The sequence below is a fragment of the Protopterus annectens genome, chromosome 2.part1 (genome assembly GCF_019279795.1).
Source record: "Protopterus annectens isolate FY-2018-M chromosome 2.part1, PAN1.0, whole genome shotgun sequence".
Taxonomy (NCBI): Eukaryota; Metazoa; Chordata; order Ceratodontiformes; family Protopteridae; genus Protopterus; species Protopterus annectens.
In genome coordinates, this window is record NC_056729.1 from 1,036,436,866 (window position 1) to 1,036,456,957 (window position 20,092).

Here is a 20,092-nt window from a genome sequence, read left to right on the forward strand (position 1 = left end):
GACATAGGTTATGCTGATTAGTGGCTTCTAGCAGGATCTTATTTTCTGCAGTGCTGAAGTTGTCCAGCCTCTGCTTATTTAGCTGTCATCTGGATACTGAGAGTCATGTATAAACATAAGCAATAGAACAATATATATATATATATATATATATATATATATATATATATATATATATATATATTTGTGAATGCAAAAAAAATATGTGTACAGAAAGGGTGAATGTACCTGTTTCACAAATGCACATATTCATGGTATATACATCCTAATAGCCTTGTTAATTTATGGCAGAGACAAGGTTTTGAAATGGTTAACGAAGATATGTTGCATGATAACATCCCAGTGTACAATCTCTGCATATGACTGAGATAACTCGATGTGAATGTCAGAGCTAGCTGAAGGAAAAAGGATTGCAGGCCAGGCTGCTGGTTGATTAGCACCCTGACAAAGGAACATCTGCCCATAAGGTAGTCATAGCTCAATGTTTGTGTAACATAACTGTTGAAGAGACCACATCCAATAAATCAGACATCTAAAAAAAAACTGCTGCTATTGTGGTTTCCTTAGGGGAAAAAATGTCAGGCCTCTGTATGCCACATAACAGCTACCTATCATAACTTTTGTCTCTGCTTCTATTATCAGCAATGCTTAAGACAAGTTACTAGTCTAAATAGTCTTGCATTAGCTACAAGTAGGGCTGATCTGTGTTCTAGGCAGGTATGTCTTCTGTGCAGTATCTGTATGAACAGGTTACAGATACATTTCTTTCATGAAAAGAGTAACTTTTTCTGTATATGTGACATATCAGGAAATGCAGTGTCCAGAATCCATCCACTTCAACATTATCTGATTGAGTTCTGACATCTCTGGTACTGATTCAAACACTGGGGAAGGAGATTTCCTGAGAATTCATCTACGGCCAAACCAATCCATCCTAGTTACATAAAAGTATGGGATGAAACCTGTATCAAATTGAGCCTTTACAAAAGCCCTCATCATCCTTTTCCAGTTAAAATCAGAGGAGCTCTAGAATGACTTAGCAGATCTAAAGGAAGAAGTGGAGGGGGGGCAGGAGAGGATGAACCTAGACAGCTCCCTTTCAGAAGAACAACCATTCTCCAGTCTTTTGATGTAATTGCCAGATATGACAGAGGTCTTGGTGCAGAAAGGCCTGGTCCAGGAGAAAAGAATGGCACTGAGGCAATCTGGGCTAAGGCTACCAGTAAGGGATTGGCCCAAGGAAGTTTTGTGATGGGGAATGTCAAGACTCCTCTGGCTTTGTCTTCTCCTTATCTTTGTCCTTCTGTCTTTTTCTTTCTCCTTTTCTTTATCTTTCTTCTTATCCTAGTCTATATCTTTATCCTTGCCTGACTTGAAGATGAAAAAAATGGAATAAATCCTTGCAGATTTATTTATTTACTTATTTATTACATTTGTTGACCGGGTATGTCTGACTAGGCCAGTGGCCTGTTTTCAGCAGAGACCCGGGGAGAAAAGCTCCACAGTAATATAAAAAACAAAGACATAGTATCAGTATCAGTAGACATTAGTACAATAGAATTATTTTACAGTACCTAGCAACAGTACATATCAAGGTCCCTTTAACTAGTGGAGACCCAGGGGGACAACTCCACAGTAGTACTACACAAACAAGTAGCAGTAAATATAATACAGTCAGTAGAACTATACAATTACAGTTGCAGGGACAACCCAGTACCAGTAGGACTGTACAGAGTAAACAGTAGATAGCATATAAATTAAAGTTCACAAAAGGGATGTTAAATGGTCTGGTGAGAAAGGAAAAACTAAGGGTTGGGAAGTAGATTAACCTGGGGAGAGGCAGGAGCATGACCAGTGACTGGTGACGTGTTCCTTTAGGAGTGATTTGAATTGATTATGTACTGGATTTTTGTTATAGTGTCTGGGAGGGTGTTTCAGAGTTTGGCTATTTTGTGTGAATGTTGGTTGTGGGAGTTGGATACTTTTTGTAGGAGTTTGTTGGAAGTTCTGACGGATCTGCTATTAGTATTAAGTTGAACTAAAGAGGAGATGGCAGGGCAGTTGTTGGGGTGGTAGATTATCTTCTGGGCTAATGATAATTGACTGAGAGACAGAAGGTTGGGGAGCTCTAGCCAGCTTAATGTTGAAAGAGCTGAGCAGTGGTGGGATCTGTGTGGGTGATTTGTGGCAAATTTAGCAATTTTATGGTAACAAGATTCTAGATTGTTGAGGTCAGATTTACAAGGGTTAATAAATATGACAGAGCCATAGAGAAGGGTAGATAGAAGGTGTGTGCGAGTAGTGGCTAGCCTGGCATTGGGAGTTAGGAATGGTTTGGCTCTGTATAGGGTACCTAGTTTGATGTGGACTTTTTTGATCGTTTGGGCAATATGTATATCAAATTTGAGGTTGTTGTCTATGGTGACACCTAACAGTTTTGCGTGGTTAGTAAGGGCAATTTTGGTACCGTTTGCAGAGGTGATTGATAGTGGGACATGGGAAGCCTTGGGTTTTTTTATACTAAAAAGTATGATTTTGGTTTTGTTGGGATTTAAAATGAGTTGGTGTTGGGAGAGGTAAGTTTCAATGTCCTGAAAAGAAGACTGCATTTTTAGTTGGAGTTCTTGAGGTGAGGGGGCAGAGTAGATAAGGGTAGCATCATCCGCATACTCTACTATAGAGGCATGTTGGGTTGCAGTACTGAGGTTTTTGTGAATATGATGAAGAGGAGTGGACCAAAAATAGAACCTTGGGGTACACTTACGGAAATAGGGAGTAAGGTGGAAAGAGAGTTTTCCCACTTTGTAGCTTGTTGACGGTTGGAAAGATAGCTGTGGAACCAAGTTAGTAAAGGTATACTAAGGCCATAGGAAGATAGTTTATTTAGAAGAAGCTGGTGGGATATGGTGTTGAAGGCTTTAGACATGTTGAGAAATATGGAAGAGACATACTGTCCTTCATTCATGAGATGATGGATGGTGTTAGTGAAGGTTAGGAGGACAGTGCTAGTGTTGTGCGTTGGTCTGAAGCCATGCTGAGAGTTGGAAAGGAGGTTATTGTGAAGGAAGTAGGTTATAAGATGGTTATGAGTTTATTGTTCCTCTCATTTAAAGAGTGAGGGCCAAAGCCCTTACAAATATGCAAATGCTCTGACCCCAAACATACTACACAAAGATCATGGGTATTCTGGAGGGATTTTATGGCCACAGTGGGCATATTTCCTGAAACCTTTGTCCATCACAAAAGAAAAGACAAAACCCAATACAGTAAGCAACAGTAAACAGTAGCACAATACACCAAAATACTGGCACCAGAGCTCCCAAGTTAGCACAGTGCTGGTCGCTAAAATGGTGGACATCAATGCTACCGAAGATGGAGGCACCAATGCTGACAGACTAGATGGCTGCACAAATTAAGAATATGAAGGAAAAACAGCTAACAGCATGGCTGACAGAAGTGACATAGGGCTCCATATATAGTTATGGGAGTGGGAAGGAGAATACACTTTTTTTTTTAAAGAAATAGCAAGCTTATGGGTAGGGACTAGGACCTGATTGGCAATAAGGAGGATGTATCAGAGAACCTAGAAGGAAACATAATAAAACAGGATATTTCTGAAAAAAATGTATAAGAATATCTGGTATGAAAAATGTGAACCCAATAGTAAGAACACAGAAATAATTTACATATTTCCTCTGGTACAATAACTGGGCTAGACTGAACAGAACTTATATTTCACAGAAGCGGAGAGGAACTTATAATGGATAGAATATGACAGTTATTAAGGAAGAAAATTTTCTTTCAAAAGGACAGCTAGTGAATACAACAACATGAAATTGAAATTTTAAAAATGTGGTAGAAATAAAAGAGAAAGAGATATAGGTAAAAATAATATTATTTAGAGGGGCTGACAAAAGTTAAAGTATTTCAGAATAAAAAGAATCTCATAGAATAAGAAAAGGTGCAACTGCATAATGCAAAAGGTAAGCCACATGAGTATTTGAATAGGAACAAGTTTAGAAAGGTTGCTGTTACGCATGATGATTTAGTCAACAGAAACTAGAAAGGGCTGTCTCCAAATTTAGACAGCCAACAAGAAAAATAAGCAGACAGCCTGTCAAGCTATTAGAAATATTGCACAGATTTTATGAAAATTTGTACAAAGCATAGAAATGTAGAAACCAAGAAAAGGTACAAATGGAAATATTTGTGAAAGACTTAATTATGCCAAGGTTAGAGGAAGAAACTCAACACCTGACAGCTAAGAAAGGAAGAGATGAGTCAGGGAAATCTACAGGAACAGATGGTATTCTTGTGAAAGTTTGGAAGTTGTGAGGTAAGAAATTAATAAAGAAGTGGAAGGTTTTATTTAACAGCATTTTTAAAAGATGGGGTGGGGGTGAGTACTATCATCATTGAAGAAATCTGCAGTGGCTGTATGACCCAAAAAGGCCAAAGCCATTTACATCCAGCTACATATAGAACCACTGGAATTTTTAAAACACAATTATTAAGCATTTTATGTATATTTTAGCTAAGACAATGCCAAAAGTGTTCCTAAAATTGATAAGTATGGATCAGCATGGTTTTGTGAAGGGGATGCAAATATCTGACAATCTGACAACATTATAAGAACAATGATAATCCAGACGGAAAGAGAATGTAAGAAAATGCTGCCATTGTTGGTGGATCTTGATGCAGGGAAGCATTCAATAGACTCAGCTGCTATTTTATAAGTAGGGCAATGCATTCCCTGACAGAGTAATTTAAGAGTTAATTAGGAGGATATATGAAGGGTCAGATGCAAAAAGCTGTGTTTCAACAGAATAACCAAACAGGAGTGTCTTCTTTCCCCTTTGTTACTTGCTTTTTATCTAGCATCACTAGGAATAAAATAAGCAACTCACAAATTCAAGAATATAAATGGTACAGTAATCAACAAAAGTTAGCTTTATTTACATATGATATTATTTTGTACTTGATATATACAGAAAGGGACATTTCAGTGTTATGGAACAGTCTGAGGTCATTTCAAGTCTTTTCAGGATTTAAAATGAATCAAGATAAAACAAAAGATTTAGCAGTAAACTATGTATCCACACATGACGTATTTCAGTAATAACAATGTTTATGGGACATGAGAAGATGATTACAAAGAATTTTGTTGTGGTAGCTAAAGATATGTGGGAAGAGACTAAATAGATGAAACAACTGAGAAACTGAAACCTTTTTATTATGGATATGGGTGGTAAGATACAAAGGGTGAAAATGTTTTTATTTCCTTTATATGGGACAGGCATATTTTTTCCAAACAGAGAAGTTGTGGATGATAGTAATAAACAGTTAAAGGAATTCATCTGGGTGGGGAAGACAGCAAGAATTAAGTGGGCTACATGAGTCTCCCCTTAGAACAAGGTGGTTTAGGTTTACCTGATTTGAAGAGATACTTTAGAGCTATGTAGTTAAGGTTTATATATCAAAGTGGAAAGGGATGATGATGAAACAGGAAGGGAGTTCAAGAAATAAGGAGAGAGTAGGGTTTTGGATGCAGGTCCTTAAGGAGAAAAATAATCATATGCAATATTATATTGATAAAGTAACATAAAATATTCTAAAAACTATGCCAACACAGGAATACAGAAAGAAAGTTTTACCAACAGAGATGACTGTAAGCTAGGCTATAAAAATACACAAGAGGAGATGGAATTTACTGCAGAAAATTAGCAAAGGATCCAAAGTAATGGGATCAGACTACTAGAGGGGTAAAGGGATGAGGACAAGCAGACGTTTGGACTGCAGGTTAGAGACTACCTTCCTTACAAGGGATTGATAACAGATTATTTCCAAAGAGAAAGAGTGCCAAGTGAAAGACAGCTCTAGTAGAGTTTTTGTTGAGGTTAGAAAGAAAGATGCTAGTAAAAAAAAAGATCATTATCACTGCATATAAAGAAGTTATGCTCTTACCATAACGTTCCATCTGTGTTGTAGATCTTCATTCATTCCTCACTGATGGGCTTCGTTTCCGTCCACCGACTCGGCCAATACACAAGCTCGTGTCAGGGTTGGGAGGTTGGCATAATGGTTAAGGTTTGGGAGGTTGGCATAATGGTTAAGGTTTGGGAGGTCGGCATAAAGGTTAAGGTGTTCACCTTACAAACACAAGGTTCAGGGTTTGATTCTCACATGGGATAATTGGCTAGGCTTAAAATGGCCCACAAGGGCAGTTAGCCTAGTACTAACCTATGAATCTATGAACCAAAAAACTCTCGAGCTAAGTCCTACCCATAGTGCCCCTCTCCTTCTATCTTCAGATCGAGTTTGCCCACCAGGAATAGAGACAATGGAGGCCCTATCTGAGCAAATGCCCTATCAAGCAGTCAGGGCCAGAAAGGATCCCCCAGGAGTCTTTAAGTAGGGGGTAGGAGGGCTGGACATAAGGAATGAATGAAGCTCTACAACACAGATGGAACATTATGGTAAGAACATAACTTCTTTATCTGGTGTTGTAAATCTTCATTCATTCCTTACTGATCGGACAGAGTCCTGGAAGGATACTCTTGAGCACCATTGAGCCAAAGGATGCTCTTCCCCTGGAGGCCATATCCAATTTGTAATGAGTGATAAAGGTATCTTTATCACTCATTATATGCCCAAGTGGCTGCTGCGCAGATGTCTGGAATGAAAGGCCACCGAAGTGGACACTGACCTGGTGGAATGAGCCTTGATCATAGTAGGTAAAGTTAATTTGTTCTGTTGATAGACAAAGGTAATGCAATCTCATAGCCATTTTGACAAGGTGACTTTGGAAACAGCTTTGCCCAATTTGGGGCCTGAAAAGGCTATGAACAGCTGGTCTGACTTTCAGAAGGATTTGATTCTGTCTAAGTAAAAACGTAGTTGTCTATGTACATCCAACAGGTGTAAACAGTATTCACCTTTGTTAGAAAATTTGGGGAAAAAGACTGGTAAATCAATGGACTGGTTGAGATTTGAATTTGAGATAACTTTGGGTAAAAAGGAAGTTTTAGTTCAAAATGATACTCTTTCATTACAGAAAATCAAACAAGGGTGATTAACACACAAGTCTTGTAACTCTGATATACTCCTGGCTGAGGTGATGGCTACCAGGAATAGGGTTTTCCATGACAGAAACTTTATGTCACATGTGGCAGAAGATTCGAAGGGTGAACAGGTCAGGGTTTGTAAGACCAGAGACAAATTCCAAGGTTCAGAAGTTTTTTTAATAGGAGGTCTCAGGTGCAGCACTCCTTTCATAAATGTCTTGCAAAGATGGTGTGATATTAATGAAGCATTGTTAAAACCATCATCAAAATTGGTGACAGCCTCTAAATGAACTGTAATAGTAGAGGCTGAGGCTCCAGAATGGAGTAGAGTTGCAGGTATTCTAAAACCTTATGGACTGGGACTGAGAATGGGTCTAGTCTTTGTTCTTTAGCCCAGGTTACAAACCTGTCCCATTTGCTGTGATAGAGTTTCCTGGTGGAGGGTTTATGAGAATCCAGAAGAATATTTTACACTGGGGAAGTTAGGTTTATTTGTCTGGTAATCAGTGGAAATGGAGATACCAAGCGGTCAGCTTGACACTGTGAAGGCTGGGATGGACCAGCCCTAGTGGGTGAGATAGGAGTCCCGGGGTTGAATCCAGGGTCCACGGATGGTGAACCAAGTGAGGCCACAGGAAGAGGAACCAAACTTGATGGGGCCAATAGGGTGCAGTGAGGATTACCTTGCTTTTCAGCCATTGTGCTTTCTTTAAGAACTGTGGGATGAGGGGAATAGAGGGATAGGCATATAGTAGACCTGGGGGCCAATCATGTATCAGAGCATTTATCGGTGACTCCCCCTGGGGGGGATCAGGGTGAAGAAGCTGCTGCATTTGTGGTTCAAGGGGCAAGCAAAGAGGTTGCAGCAAGGCCGGCCCCAAAGACGAAAAATTTGAGTCGCTACTTCGGAGTTGAGAGACCACTCATGAGGCATGAGAATGTTTCTGCTCAGTTTGTCTGCAATCAGATTGGAGTTCCTGGGAATGTGCATTGATAGTAGAAAGTGGTTGGAAGCTATCGCCCATTGTCACACTTTTAGGGCTTCCAGGCATAATGGGTAGGATCTGGTTCCTCCTTGCTTGTTGATGTACCAGACTACTGACATATCGTCTGATTGGATAGCAATTGTCCCTGAAAATGATGATGGTTATTTGGAATGCTTGCAATGCTAGGAGCACTGCCCTTAGTTCTAGGACACTGATATGTGACTTGGCCTCTTGGTGTGACCGAGTGCCTTGAACAGTCTTTCCTTGAAAATGCTCCCCCATCAGGGAAGCATTCGTGGTCACTGAGGCCTTGGGTTGAGGAGGAAAAGGACGACACCATAACTCCTCCTCTGGCTTCATCCACCAACTCAAATCTTGTTTGCATCGGTTTGTTATGCAGACTGGGTAAGATATGGGGTGAGTTGAAAGAGACCATTGAGATGCTAGGAGCCATTAGAGCAGCCTCATATGGAATCTTGCTAGTGGAACCAGCATGAATCTAGCCACCATTGAGCCCAGGAGTTGTAGAACCAGTCAAGCCAGGACAAGATTTTGAGAGAGTATTATTTGAAGTTGAGATCTTAATCTTAGTAACCTGTAATGAGGTAAGGTGACTCAGCAAGATATTGTGTTGAACGTTGCCCCAATGAACTCTAAGTATTGAGTCAGTAACAGCTTTGACGTTTCTGTGTTTATTGAGATCCCTAGCTTTTCTGCCAGATTCTGAGTGTACGATATATCTTGAAACAGTGGACTCCTGGTTGGGGTGATAAGGAGCCAATCATCTAGACATGGAAACACACAGAATCCTTGTAGTCTCAGGTGAGCTACTACTACTGCCATGCAATTGGTGAACACCCTGGGGGCTGTGGAGAGACCAAAGGCAGTACTCGAAATTGGTAATGACTGGCTCCTAGCCAGAAGCAGGGTATCTTCTGGATCATTTGTCCATTTTTATGTGGTAATACGTATCCTGAAGATCTATTGAACACATCCAGTCATCCTTTTCCAGAAATGGAAGAATGGACTGAACCATAACCATACGGAATTTTACTTATTTGATGAACTTGTTCAGTACACTGAGATCCAGAATTGGTGTCCAGTCCCCTGTTTTCTTTGGCACTAAAAAGAACCTTGAGTAAAATCCGGATCCTATTTGGTCTGGTGGGACTGGCTGGATGACTTTTTTTTCTTAGCAGCTTTAGGACTTCCAGTGTTGCTGCATCCCTTTGACTGGGTGGAATGTTGGGGATGTGCCTTAGAGGCTTGGGGGAAAGATCGAAGGGGTTATGGTAACCTATAGGTCATTATCCTCTGCACCCATGAATCTAATGTTATTGATTGTCAGGCTAAGTGGTGCAGAGAGAAACGTCTCCCAACTGCTTCCAGAGGTAAGCAATCGGCATGCTCTTCAGGAGTGCTGATAGGGTTTGCCTCTGCCACAGTAGGGTTATCTTCCCAATGAGTTCCCCCCTCTGTCCTGGGGGGGACTGCTCACCACGTGTGTCACGGAAAGGCCCTTGGGATTTTTTGAACCACATCTTTCCTCCTCTCTGAATCCTGGAGTGGGATAGTTGAGGGGTGGAAAAGCATATGCCCATGGCAGATAGGGTCCTTCCATCCTTCTCACACCTGGCTATTGTGTTCTTAACTTTTAGGCCAAACAGGGAAGACTCATCAACAGGAGTGTTGATGAAGGAAGACTTGAAGGGGTCCGCAAAGTCACATAAGCACATCCAGGTGTGACATCTCATGACAATGCCTGAAGTGGCTGCTCTAGCTGTCCCCTTAGTTGTATGAGCGATCAACCGCATGGAGGAGTTAGAAATGGACTCTAGGGTGGCAAGCTGAGAGGCAACTTTATCTCACACATCTTCAGGTAATACCCCTGCCAAAGTACCTGAAAGTTCTGTAATCAGGTTCCTTTGGAGACATGTAAAATGTGCCATGTAGTTCAGGGACCATATGGCGAAGGTCAGTGAAGCATAAGTTTGCTTCCCTAATCTGTCTATTGTCCGGGACTCCCTGTTTGGAGGATGGACAGTCGAACTTTCTTCCACAAGTTCTTTCTTAGTGGCCACCTCCACAACCATGGAATCTACTGCTAAACTTCTAGACCAGTGGGGCTGGTCTTCTGGTGGAGAGAGAATTTTTACAGGCCTCCGGGGATTGGCTCACCATTGTCAGGGGCCTTCCAGCCATGCTGCACAATTAGCTTAATCAGCTCATCTGCAGGTGGGGTCACCCAGGAAGTAGAGGGTAGAGCATGGAAGGCTTGCAAGAATACAGATTCCTCAGTAGAAAGGTTGATGGGCTTCCAATCACCCCTCTGTTTCAGGATCTGCAGTATGTTCTCCAAATGAGACATCTTCAGGGGGTGACCATGGGGACCCTTCTTCCTCATTGAAATCTGTATCTTCAGTGACGGATTCCTCAGGGGAATCGACATACTTCCGCTTGCACATTCTCTTTCAGGGTGGCTACTCAGCGGAATCGTCTGAGGAGGACACTGTAGAGTGGATGCCCTGGAGAAGGGTTTTTTGCTGCTCCTGTGCTTGAAGTCCCTGTGTAGTGGGCTGCGTCAGCTGCATACCAGGGGAAAGTGAATGGTCAGGTTCCTATGCTGGAGGTGCCAACTGCATGCTTGCGGAAGCAAGAACCCTCTCCCTCACCTGGAAGGCAGGGCTACCTGAAGAGAGATGGGAGCCCGGAACTGAGAGGAACAATCTCAGAACTGGGGTCACACCCTGTTCTGATGAGCCCGCTTCCAGGATAGGAGCCTTGAAAGGACTATGAGCTGCCAAAACAGCTGGAACCGTAGATGGTGCCATAGAATAAATTGGCGCTGAACTAGCGGTCACAGTGTCGACAGACCAGTCACAGTCCTAAGGGTGGACTGGCTCAGAATGGAGCGAAGTCCAAAGGGTAGGCTCAGGAACAGTGGAAGGTAACATCACAGGGACCGAAGACAGAGGATATGTCAGAGTTTATGCAGAAAAACCTTCTGCTCCAGGTGGGAGGGAATTGTTGGTAGGGGTTGGGATACCTCTGGCTGATAACAGCTGATCGACAAGCCTCACCATGTCAATTTTGGGAAGACTCCTGGTGGAACATGTAGATACTCCAGAATGAGAGTCAGGTCTCTCAAGAAAGGGACTATATTGCTGTCCAAAAAAGGGGTCATTTGTAGGTATCTGGTCCTGGGCAAAATTTAATTTCTCGGCACTGAGAAGGATGGTGCCATAAAATAAATCACTGCAGATGCTGAAATTGTGTCTAGTACCGAAGTAGCTATTGGTACTGAAGCAGGTATCAATGTTGTCAGTTCCATGACAGGTATTGCCGACTTCAGCATAGTAGAGGTAGTTATAGTCTCTGGTGCTGTAGTAGTCAGTGCCGACAATTTTGGTAGTTTTGGTGTCTGAGAAGATTTCGGTTCCTTGGAGCTTGGAGAAGTCGGAACTGAATGGCTTCCCTTTTTCTTTTCTTTCTTTGGAGGTGTTGAGACCTCCACCTCAGAAAGGGCCTCTGAAAAAGGGGTTTTTAGTAATCCCTTCAGGATTACTTTATTCTTCTGCTCTGCCAAAGTGCGAGAGCTAATGTTTTTACAAAGTTCACATGGTGGCTGTAATTGGAGAGGAACTCCGAGACAGTAGACACATGAAAGATGCCCATCAGAGTTGGGCATCTTTCACCCACATTTGTCACATTACTTGAATCTGGTCATTCCCTTCTTGTCTGACATAGTGTCACTGTGTATAAACAGACTGAAAAATATCACAAAATATGCAGGTTTTTTTTTTATCAAAAGGCAAGCTATCCTCAAGGAAAAAAACACACACACACACACACACACACACACACACACACACACACACACACACACACACACAGAAGGAAATAAATATCCTTTTTTTTATAAAGAGACAGAAGGGGAGAATAACAATGGTAAAAGGATTACCACAAGAGTAAGGGAGGGGCCTGTACCAACAAAGGTACTAACATTACCAAAAAAGGTAGGAAAAGGGGAAGAAACACACATGAAGTGGACACAAAGTAGAAAAGTAGCAAGAACTATTAAGCGCTAATGGAAGGACTAGAAGGAGTACTGATTTCACTACTTAGTTGAGAGCTGGCTTGGCACGTCTTGAGAAGTACGCAGATAACGAGACCTGAAGATAGGGGAGGGGCACTATGGGTATTACTTAGCTCAAGAATTTTTTGGCTGACATGAGCTTGTGTATTGGCTGAGTCGGTTCCAAGGACGGAACTGAAGCCCATCAGTAAGGAATGAATGAAGATTTACAATATCAGATACAATATTACATGTTAATTATAAGAATCAATCATACAAGGTTAGAAAAAACTGGGAAGACAGAGTGGAAAGGCAATTTACAAAGAACAATGCTAGGACATCTGCATGGCTCCCAAGTATGCAACAAAGTCCAGAAAGTTTAGGATGTTTTCCTGGAAGTATACAATGTAGAAAGAATATATATACCTCGTTGTTGATGAAGAAACCACAAAGCAAAAAATGAAAATATAGTCACAAAAATGAGAAGTTATGTACCTACCATAACGTTCCATGTTAGTTGTCTTCTCTCGCCTTCTTTCTTGCTGGATGGGTTCGGAGCCGATCCTCGGCTCCGACTCGGCCACTTACTAAAGCTCGAGAGCTAATTTTACCGGTTCGAGGCAACCCTATATCCCATGATGCTAGGCGATAACTACCCAGATCTCGTTTGGTAGCTAAAGAAAAATTATGCAATATAGTCCTCCAACTGGAGAGGAGGAGGAAAAAGGGAATAATCCCGCCAAAGAAACCAATCTAATCTAGTGACACTAGGACAAGCTATTTGGCTGGAAATGCTAGATCAGGACTCTTCAAGGAAGAGGAACAATCTTCTCGGTCTGTCCAGGCTAGGGGATGGTGGGGGACGAAGAAAGAAGGCGAGAGAAGACAACTAACATGGAACATTATGGTAGGTACATAACTTCTCAATGTTAAGTTGTCAATCTCGCCTTCATTCTTGCTGGATGGGACCGCGTCCCTAGCACCTTCATCCTGGGTGGCTCAATGGAACAGACTCTTGAGAACGGTGGAACCAAAATTTGCCCTGTTTCTGGAGGCCAAGTCCAATTTGTAATGCAAAACAAAGGTATGAGGAGAGGCCCATGTGGCTGCTGCACAAATAGTGTCTATTGGTAGTCTAGCTTGAAAAGCTGTAAATGTAGCTAGTGCTCTAGTTGAATGGGCTTTTGACCTAGAAGTCAACTCTCTACCTCTGAGTTGATAAATACATGTAATCACAGAAGACAGCCACGTAGATAGGGTTACCTTAGATACTGGAAGGCCTTTCCTGTTCTCTGCATATGATAAAAACAGTTGATCAGATTTCCTGATTTGTTTGGTTCTGTCCAAATAATATTGGAGCTGGCGATGAACATCCAGATAATGTAGTTTTTGCTCCGCTCTATTAGTATAATTTGGGAAAAAAACTGGGAGATCAATAGATTGATTTAAGTTTGTCTGCGACGCCACCTTGGGTAAGAAAGATGGATTAGTCCTTAGAGAAACTCTGTCTTTGTGGAAGATTAAGTAGGGAGGACGAATGCAGAGGGCATGAAGCTCAGATACTCTCCTAGCAGAAGTAATGGCGACTAGGAAGAGTGTCTTCCAGGAAAGAAATTTCAATGAACAGGAAGCTGCAGGTTCAAAGGGGGGAAGAATCAAGGATATTAAGACTAAATTTAGATCCCACTGTGGTGGAGAGTCTTTGATCGGAGGCTTAAGTAAAAATACACCTCTAAGGAATGTTTTGCAAAGCTTATGGGACATGATGTTGTGGTCCGACAAGCCTATATGAAAATTTGAAATGGCTGCCAACTGAACTTTTACTGTGGAGGAAGAAGATCCTGAGTGAAAAATTTCAGCTAGGAAGTCCAAGACCGAATGAATCGGAGCAGTAAAGGGATCTATATTTCTAGCTTTTGCCCAGAAGGAGAAACATTGCCATTTACTAGTGTAAATCCTTCTGGTGGAAGATTTAAGGGAAGCTACTATGATATCCCAGATGGGATTAGAAATCATAGGAAGCCTGGCTAGGGACGGAAGTGGAGCAACCAAGCAGTGAGGTTGAGAGAAGGTATGGATTGGTGCAGCTGCCCTGACTGGTGGGTCAGAAGATCTGGAACTGGGTCCAGATGCCAAGGCTGTACCAAAAGATAACGATGCAGGAACGGAAAACATATCTGTTGAGGCCAATAAGGGGCAATGAGAATCATCTTGGCTCTCAAGGCGGTTGCTTTCTGAATTACTTGTGGTATTAGAGGAAAAGGTGGAAAAGCATAGAGAAGTCCCCGGGGCCAATCTTGGACTAGAGCGTCTCTGGGGAGATGGCCTGGAAGGGGGAAAAGGGTGAAGAAGTCGGGGCATTTGCTGTTTTGAGGCGTAGCAAAAAGATCGCAGCAAGGAAGGCCCCACTTCTGAAAAATCTCTTCCGTCACAGATTGTTTGAGAGACCACTCATGAGGCATGAGAATAGCTCTGCTCAACCTATCCGCTATGATGTTGGACTTCCCGGGGATATGCGTTGCTATCAGAAACTGCAGAGAAGAGATTGCCCACTGCCAAAGTCTGAGTGCCTCTCGACACAGGGGATATGACTTGGTTCTGCCCTGCTTGTTGATATACCACACTACGGACATATTGTCCGTTTGGATTGCAATAGTCCCCGGGGGAAGAGAGTCGTGGAGGGCTTGCAACGTTAAAAGCACTGCTCTCATCTCCAGGACATTTATATGCAGGTGGCATTTGAAAGGTTGCCAAGTGCCATGGACCATCTTACCCTGAAAATGCGCCCCCCACCCGATCAGGGAGGCGTCCGATGTAACCGTGGCGAATGGGGAGGGAGGAACAAAGGGTCTGCCTTGATGGACTTGAGGGGACAATATCCACCAGGACAGATGCCTTTTGCAAGCTGGAGTTATCATGATCTTGTGCTGCATAGGGAGTCATTGAAAAGACCATTGGGCGAAAAGCATCCACTGTAGGAGACGCATGTAAAAGCGGGCAAGGGGAAGAAGTGTTATAGCGGCCGCCATAAGACCCAATACTTTCAGGACATACCTGGCCTGAATTTTGTCGTTCTGAAGAAGAACATGGATGTGGTTTTGAATATCTAAGATCCTTTGATCTGTTAACTTTGCTGAAAGTTGTACATTGTCCAAATTGGCGCCTATAAAGGTAATAGATTGACAAGGCGACAAGGCAGATTTTTAGAAATTTATAGAGATTCCTAGCCCTCTGCAAATGTGAATGGTGTAATCTCTGGCTTGGAGAAGTTGATGCCTGGTGGTGGCAGTGAGGATCCAGTCATCTAGATATGGAAGCACCTGGAATCCTTGACGTCTCAGGTGAGCCGTAACCGCTGCCATACATTTGGTGAACACTCTGGGGGCTGTAGTGAGACCAAAGGGCAGGGCTCTGAATTGGTAGTGACTGGCCCCCAGCCGAAAGCGAAGAAACCTTCTGGAGCGCCTGTGAATTTTGATGTGATAGTACGCATCCTGAAGGTCCACAGAGCACATCCAATTGTCCTTGCCCAGAAAGGGTAGAATGGACTGTAGCGTGACCATCCAGAATCTTGTTCTCTTTACAAACTTGTTTAGTTTGCTGAGATCTAATATTGGTCTCCAGTCCCCTGTCTTTTTCTGTACCAAAAAGAACCTTGAGTAGATTCCGGATCCTAATTGGTCTGCTGGGACTGGCTGGATGGCTCTTTTTGCTAGCAGTTTTGAAATCTCTGGTACTGCTAGTTCCCTTAGACTGGGTGGGACGTCTGGAAGGGTTCCCTTTTGCTGAATTGGGGTTTGGATAAAGGGAATTTTGTAACCCTCGGATATGATCGACTGTACCCATTTGTCTTGAGTAAGGGAAAGCCAGGCTTTTGGGTACAGCGACAATCTTCCCCCGACTGCCTCCGAAGGTGGACAATCGGGCAACATCTCATGGATGCTGGAAGGGTTTGTCAGAGAGAGGCTCCCTGCTACCCTGATTCTGTTGACCCCCTCTGCCCCCAGGGCGGCGTCTGTTGTTGTTACCCCCTCTGCCTCTGGGGGTTAACTGACCTCGTGCGTCAGGCGTGACTCCTTGAGATTTGCGGAACCACATTTTCCCACCCTTCTGACCCTTAGGGTATGGTCTTGAAGGGGTGGAGAAACGGACTCCTACAGCAGAAAAAGTCTTGCCATCTTGTTCGCATCTGGTCAAGGTGTCTTTCACTTGAGGTCCGAACAAGGTCAAACCATCAAAGGGGGAATTTGTGAAGGATGCCTTGAAGGGGTCTGCAAAATTACAAAGCCGCATCCAGGCATGATGCCTTAATGCCACTCCTGTGCCTGCGGCCCTACTCGCTCCATCGGCTGCATATGAAATGAGTCACATGGAGGAGTTAACAATAGAGTTTAGGGTTCCTAGCTGTGAGTTAATTTTATCCTGGGACCCAGCAGCTGACGGATCCTGTAAAACTTCTCCCAACTCTTTGAGAACATCTCTCTGAAGGCGGGTGAAGTGACACAAGTAATTCAGCGACTGCATGGCAAAGGTCGCTGAAGAAAACATCTGCTTACCATACCTATCCATAGTCCTAGAATCCTTGTTAGGAGGATGGATAGGTACTGAAGGATCGGCTAGTTCATTCTTGGTGGCTGCAGCCACCACCATGGCATCAACCGGGACACCTTTTGTCAAAACTTGCCTATCAGCTGGGGCTGTAATGAATATAGAAGGCCTCCGAGGAGTGGGTTCCACCGAATCCAGGGCCGTCCACGCCTTCCGTGCCACCACATCCATAAGGGGGTCGAAAGGCGGATACACCCAGGAGGTGGAGGGTCGAGAACCAAACGCCTCCAGGTAAAACGACTCGTCCTCGGAAGGATTAAGGGAAGGCCAGTTCCCCCTCTGCTTAAGGATTTCAAGGATGTCTGAGAAAGAGACATCCTCAGAGGGGGACCTTGGGGATCCCTCCGACTCATCCAAGTCAGTATCGGATGTAATAGACTCGGGGGAGTCCAGATGTTTCCTCTTACATGTCCTCTTATGCGGAGGCTCACCTGATGGGTCAGGAGAAGCCTCGGAAGAGGAAGATATTCCCAGTGGGGAAACCTGAGGCATTGGATCTCTGGGCCCGGGAGCAAGAGAGTGGGAAGAGACGTCAGCAGGCACTGTAGTGGGAGGAGCTGATGGAACTGACCGTTGACTATGCCCTGGGGCTAGTACACTCCTCATCACCTCGAAGGCTCCCCCATCAGAGAGGCCAGAGGGCTCCCACTCCGAAGAGGTAGGATCCCCAGGCCGCACCGACAGGGACGACTCCGAGGCTGATATCGGGGCCGAGCTCACCAGCGCCAACGCTCTGAGAGGGAGAATGGGGTCGGACAAGGGTCCAATGCCACTCGCCCCCTCGGAGTCGGCGAGACAGACCAGACGCCCGGATAACTCTAATGAAGGCATCAAGGAGGAGATTGGAGCAGAGGACGACGGAGCCGAAGGGGGAGGTATCAGCTTCGATGCCACAACAGTCATGGCTCCGAGGAGCTCCGGCTCCAAACTCTGGGGGAGAGTCGAAGGAGGAATAATAGGTGGATTTGTAATAGCTACCATCTGATGAGACAGGCTATGGAGCATTTGGGCCAATGCCTGAGACTTTAATAGCCTACTCACCACTCTCTCAAGGTCATGGTCAGAAAGCCTGGACGACCGAGAAGATCAGCTCCGATGGCTCTGCTCCGAGAGCAGGGGTGATCTCGGAGCCAAATGGATAGACTCCAATTATGGGGATCTTGACCTCTTTCTGGAGGTGGATGGAGCCAATGGAGCCGAGGATACATCTGCTCCAGCCGGAGCCGACCGTGAGTGCAAAGATTCAGCGGTATCGGCACCAAGTGGAGCCGATACTGGAAGCTGTGACACAGAAGGATCGGCTCCGGCCGGAGACGATCTTGTCACAGAAGGTGAGCCAGCAGCCGACGGCTTGGGACTCGGAGCCGATGGCTTTGCTGGCTTCGAGGGCTTCCCCGGTGCAGACTTAGTCGGGGAGCTCTCGGGCTTTAACAAGCCCCTCAATATTAATTTGTTCCTGCGCTCCTGCAGGACTCTTGGGCTGAATGCGTGGCACACAGAACAAGAGTCCTGCAGGTGCAGGGGTCCCAGGTAGTAAACACAAGAAGTGTGACCGTCTGTCAGAGACATTTTCTGACAGCACGAGTCACACTTCTTGAAGCCTGAGACCTTTGTGTCCTTCAACATAACAGTGTCGAGGGAGCACCAGAGTAAAAAACACACACACACAAACACCCAATCCAAATATAAATAATAAAAAACAGGGATACTAACACACCCAAACACTCCACAGAATCCCTGACAAGAATTAGGAAAGGGGCAGGCTTAAGGCCTAACCTAGGGGAAGGGATATATAACTGGGATAAGGGAAATACAGGTACTAATGGGGAATAGGGTTTAAAATTAACCGTTACAAGTTAAAACAATAAAAGGAGTGGAACTAAGACAAAAAAGGGTGACTAAAAGTCTGAAATTTGAAAACTTACCAAGAGCTGGTAAAAACGCACCTCGCAAGCGAAAGCGGCAAACGAGATCTGAGTAGTTATCGCCGAGCATCATGGGATATAGGGTTGCCTCGAGCCGGTAAAATTAGCTCTCGAGCTTTAGTAAGTGGCCGAGTTGGAGCCGAGGATCGGCTCCGAACCCATCCAGCAAGAATAAAGGCGAGATTGACAACTTAACATTTAAGGTTTCAAGCAAGGCTTACAGGAATAATAAATAATCCTTAGGAAAACTGAGAAATCCTTTATTCTGTTGAGCAGGTAAGCGCTTTCGAGGTTCAAATCTGCTTCATCAGACCATATTAAAATCACAAGTAAACTGACAAATATTTAAAACACAGAACAACCAATCAAAACAACTGAAAAAGGGAGGGAAAACTTATGTAACAGATATGTAAAACCTGGCTGTTCAAAAAAGCACTTCAGGAAAAGTAATCTATCAGCAACAATGGTGCAACATATATATATATATATATATATATATATATATATATATATATATATATATATATATATATATATATATATAAAGAACCAGTGTTGTAGATACATTCTATGCAAACCTATATGTGAATAATTATAAAAAATATATATAAAATAAATAGTATAGTATATAAAAAAAATATGAAATCCATATTGTGCATATAAGCACAATTCTGCATAAATATATATCTATATACATTAAAAATTAATATACATATATATAAAAAAATACATATCAAAAATATGGTATTGGCTAGATATACTAAGCCCATCTTCTGTTCTTACATACGTGTAATGTATATACAAGAGTAAAGATCAATGTTTAAGCAGTCTAGCTTTCAGAAGAGGTTTCAAAGAAACCTTGCTATTTAACCCGGGGGGGGGTCTATCAGCCTGAAATTGTAATATCCATTTCTGTTCCTTGGATTCAGTTTTATTTATAAGGTCACCACCCCTAACACTGGGTCATATAAGTTCTAAGGCTAGGAACCTAAACTTATGTGTAGAACCTTCATTTTTGACATATATAGCCAATGCATTCGTTTCTTTAGCATTTCTAATATCACTCAAGTGCTCTAAAATTCTCTCTTTAAATGCCCTGTTGGTTTTACCTATATAAAAAGAAAAACATAAAATACAATAACAAAAATATACCAAATGTTTGGTAGAACAATCTGCATAAAAGTCAGTATCGATTTTAAAATTAAGACTTGGATGGAGAAAGTGACCACCTATATGTAGATGAGCACAAGCCATGCATTTTCTATAGGCATAAGTGCCTTTTCTGTCAGATGAAACAAAGTTTGAAGAATTCAAGGGTCTATAACAAAGTTGATGCTTAAAGGTTCTATTATTTCTAAAAGTAAAATCTGGTTTCTCTCCAATAAACCCATGGAGTTCAGGTATAGTTAATAAAATGTCTCAATTAGTAGTTAT

At 43.1% G+C, this 20,092-nt stretch overlaps 1 protein-coding gene across 2 annotated transcripts in view; it reads right to left on the reverse strand.

Annotated features, from left to right (window-relative positions):
• Positions 1-20,092, reverse strand: part of SORBS2 (sorbin and SH3 domain containing 2) — a 3,647,154-nt gene that overhangs the window by 369,091 nt on the left and 3,257,971 nt on the right. The gene's annotated exons all lie outside the window — the stretch shown is intronic.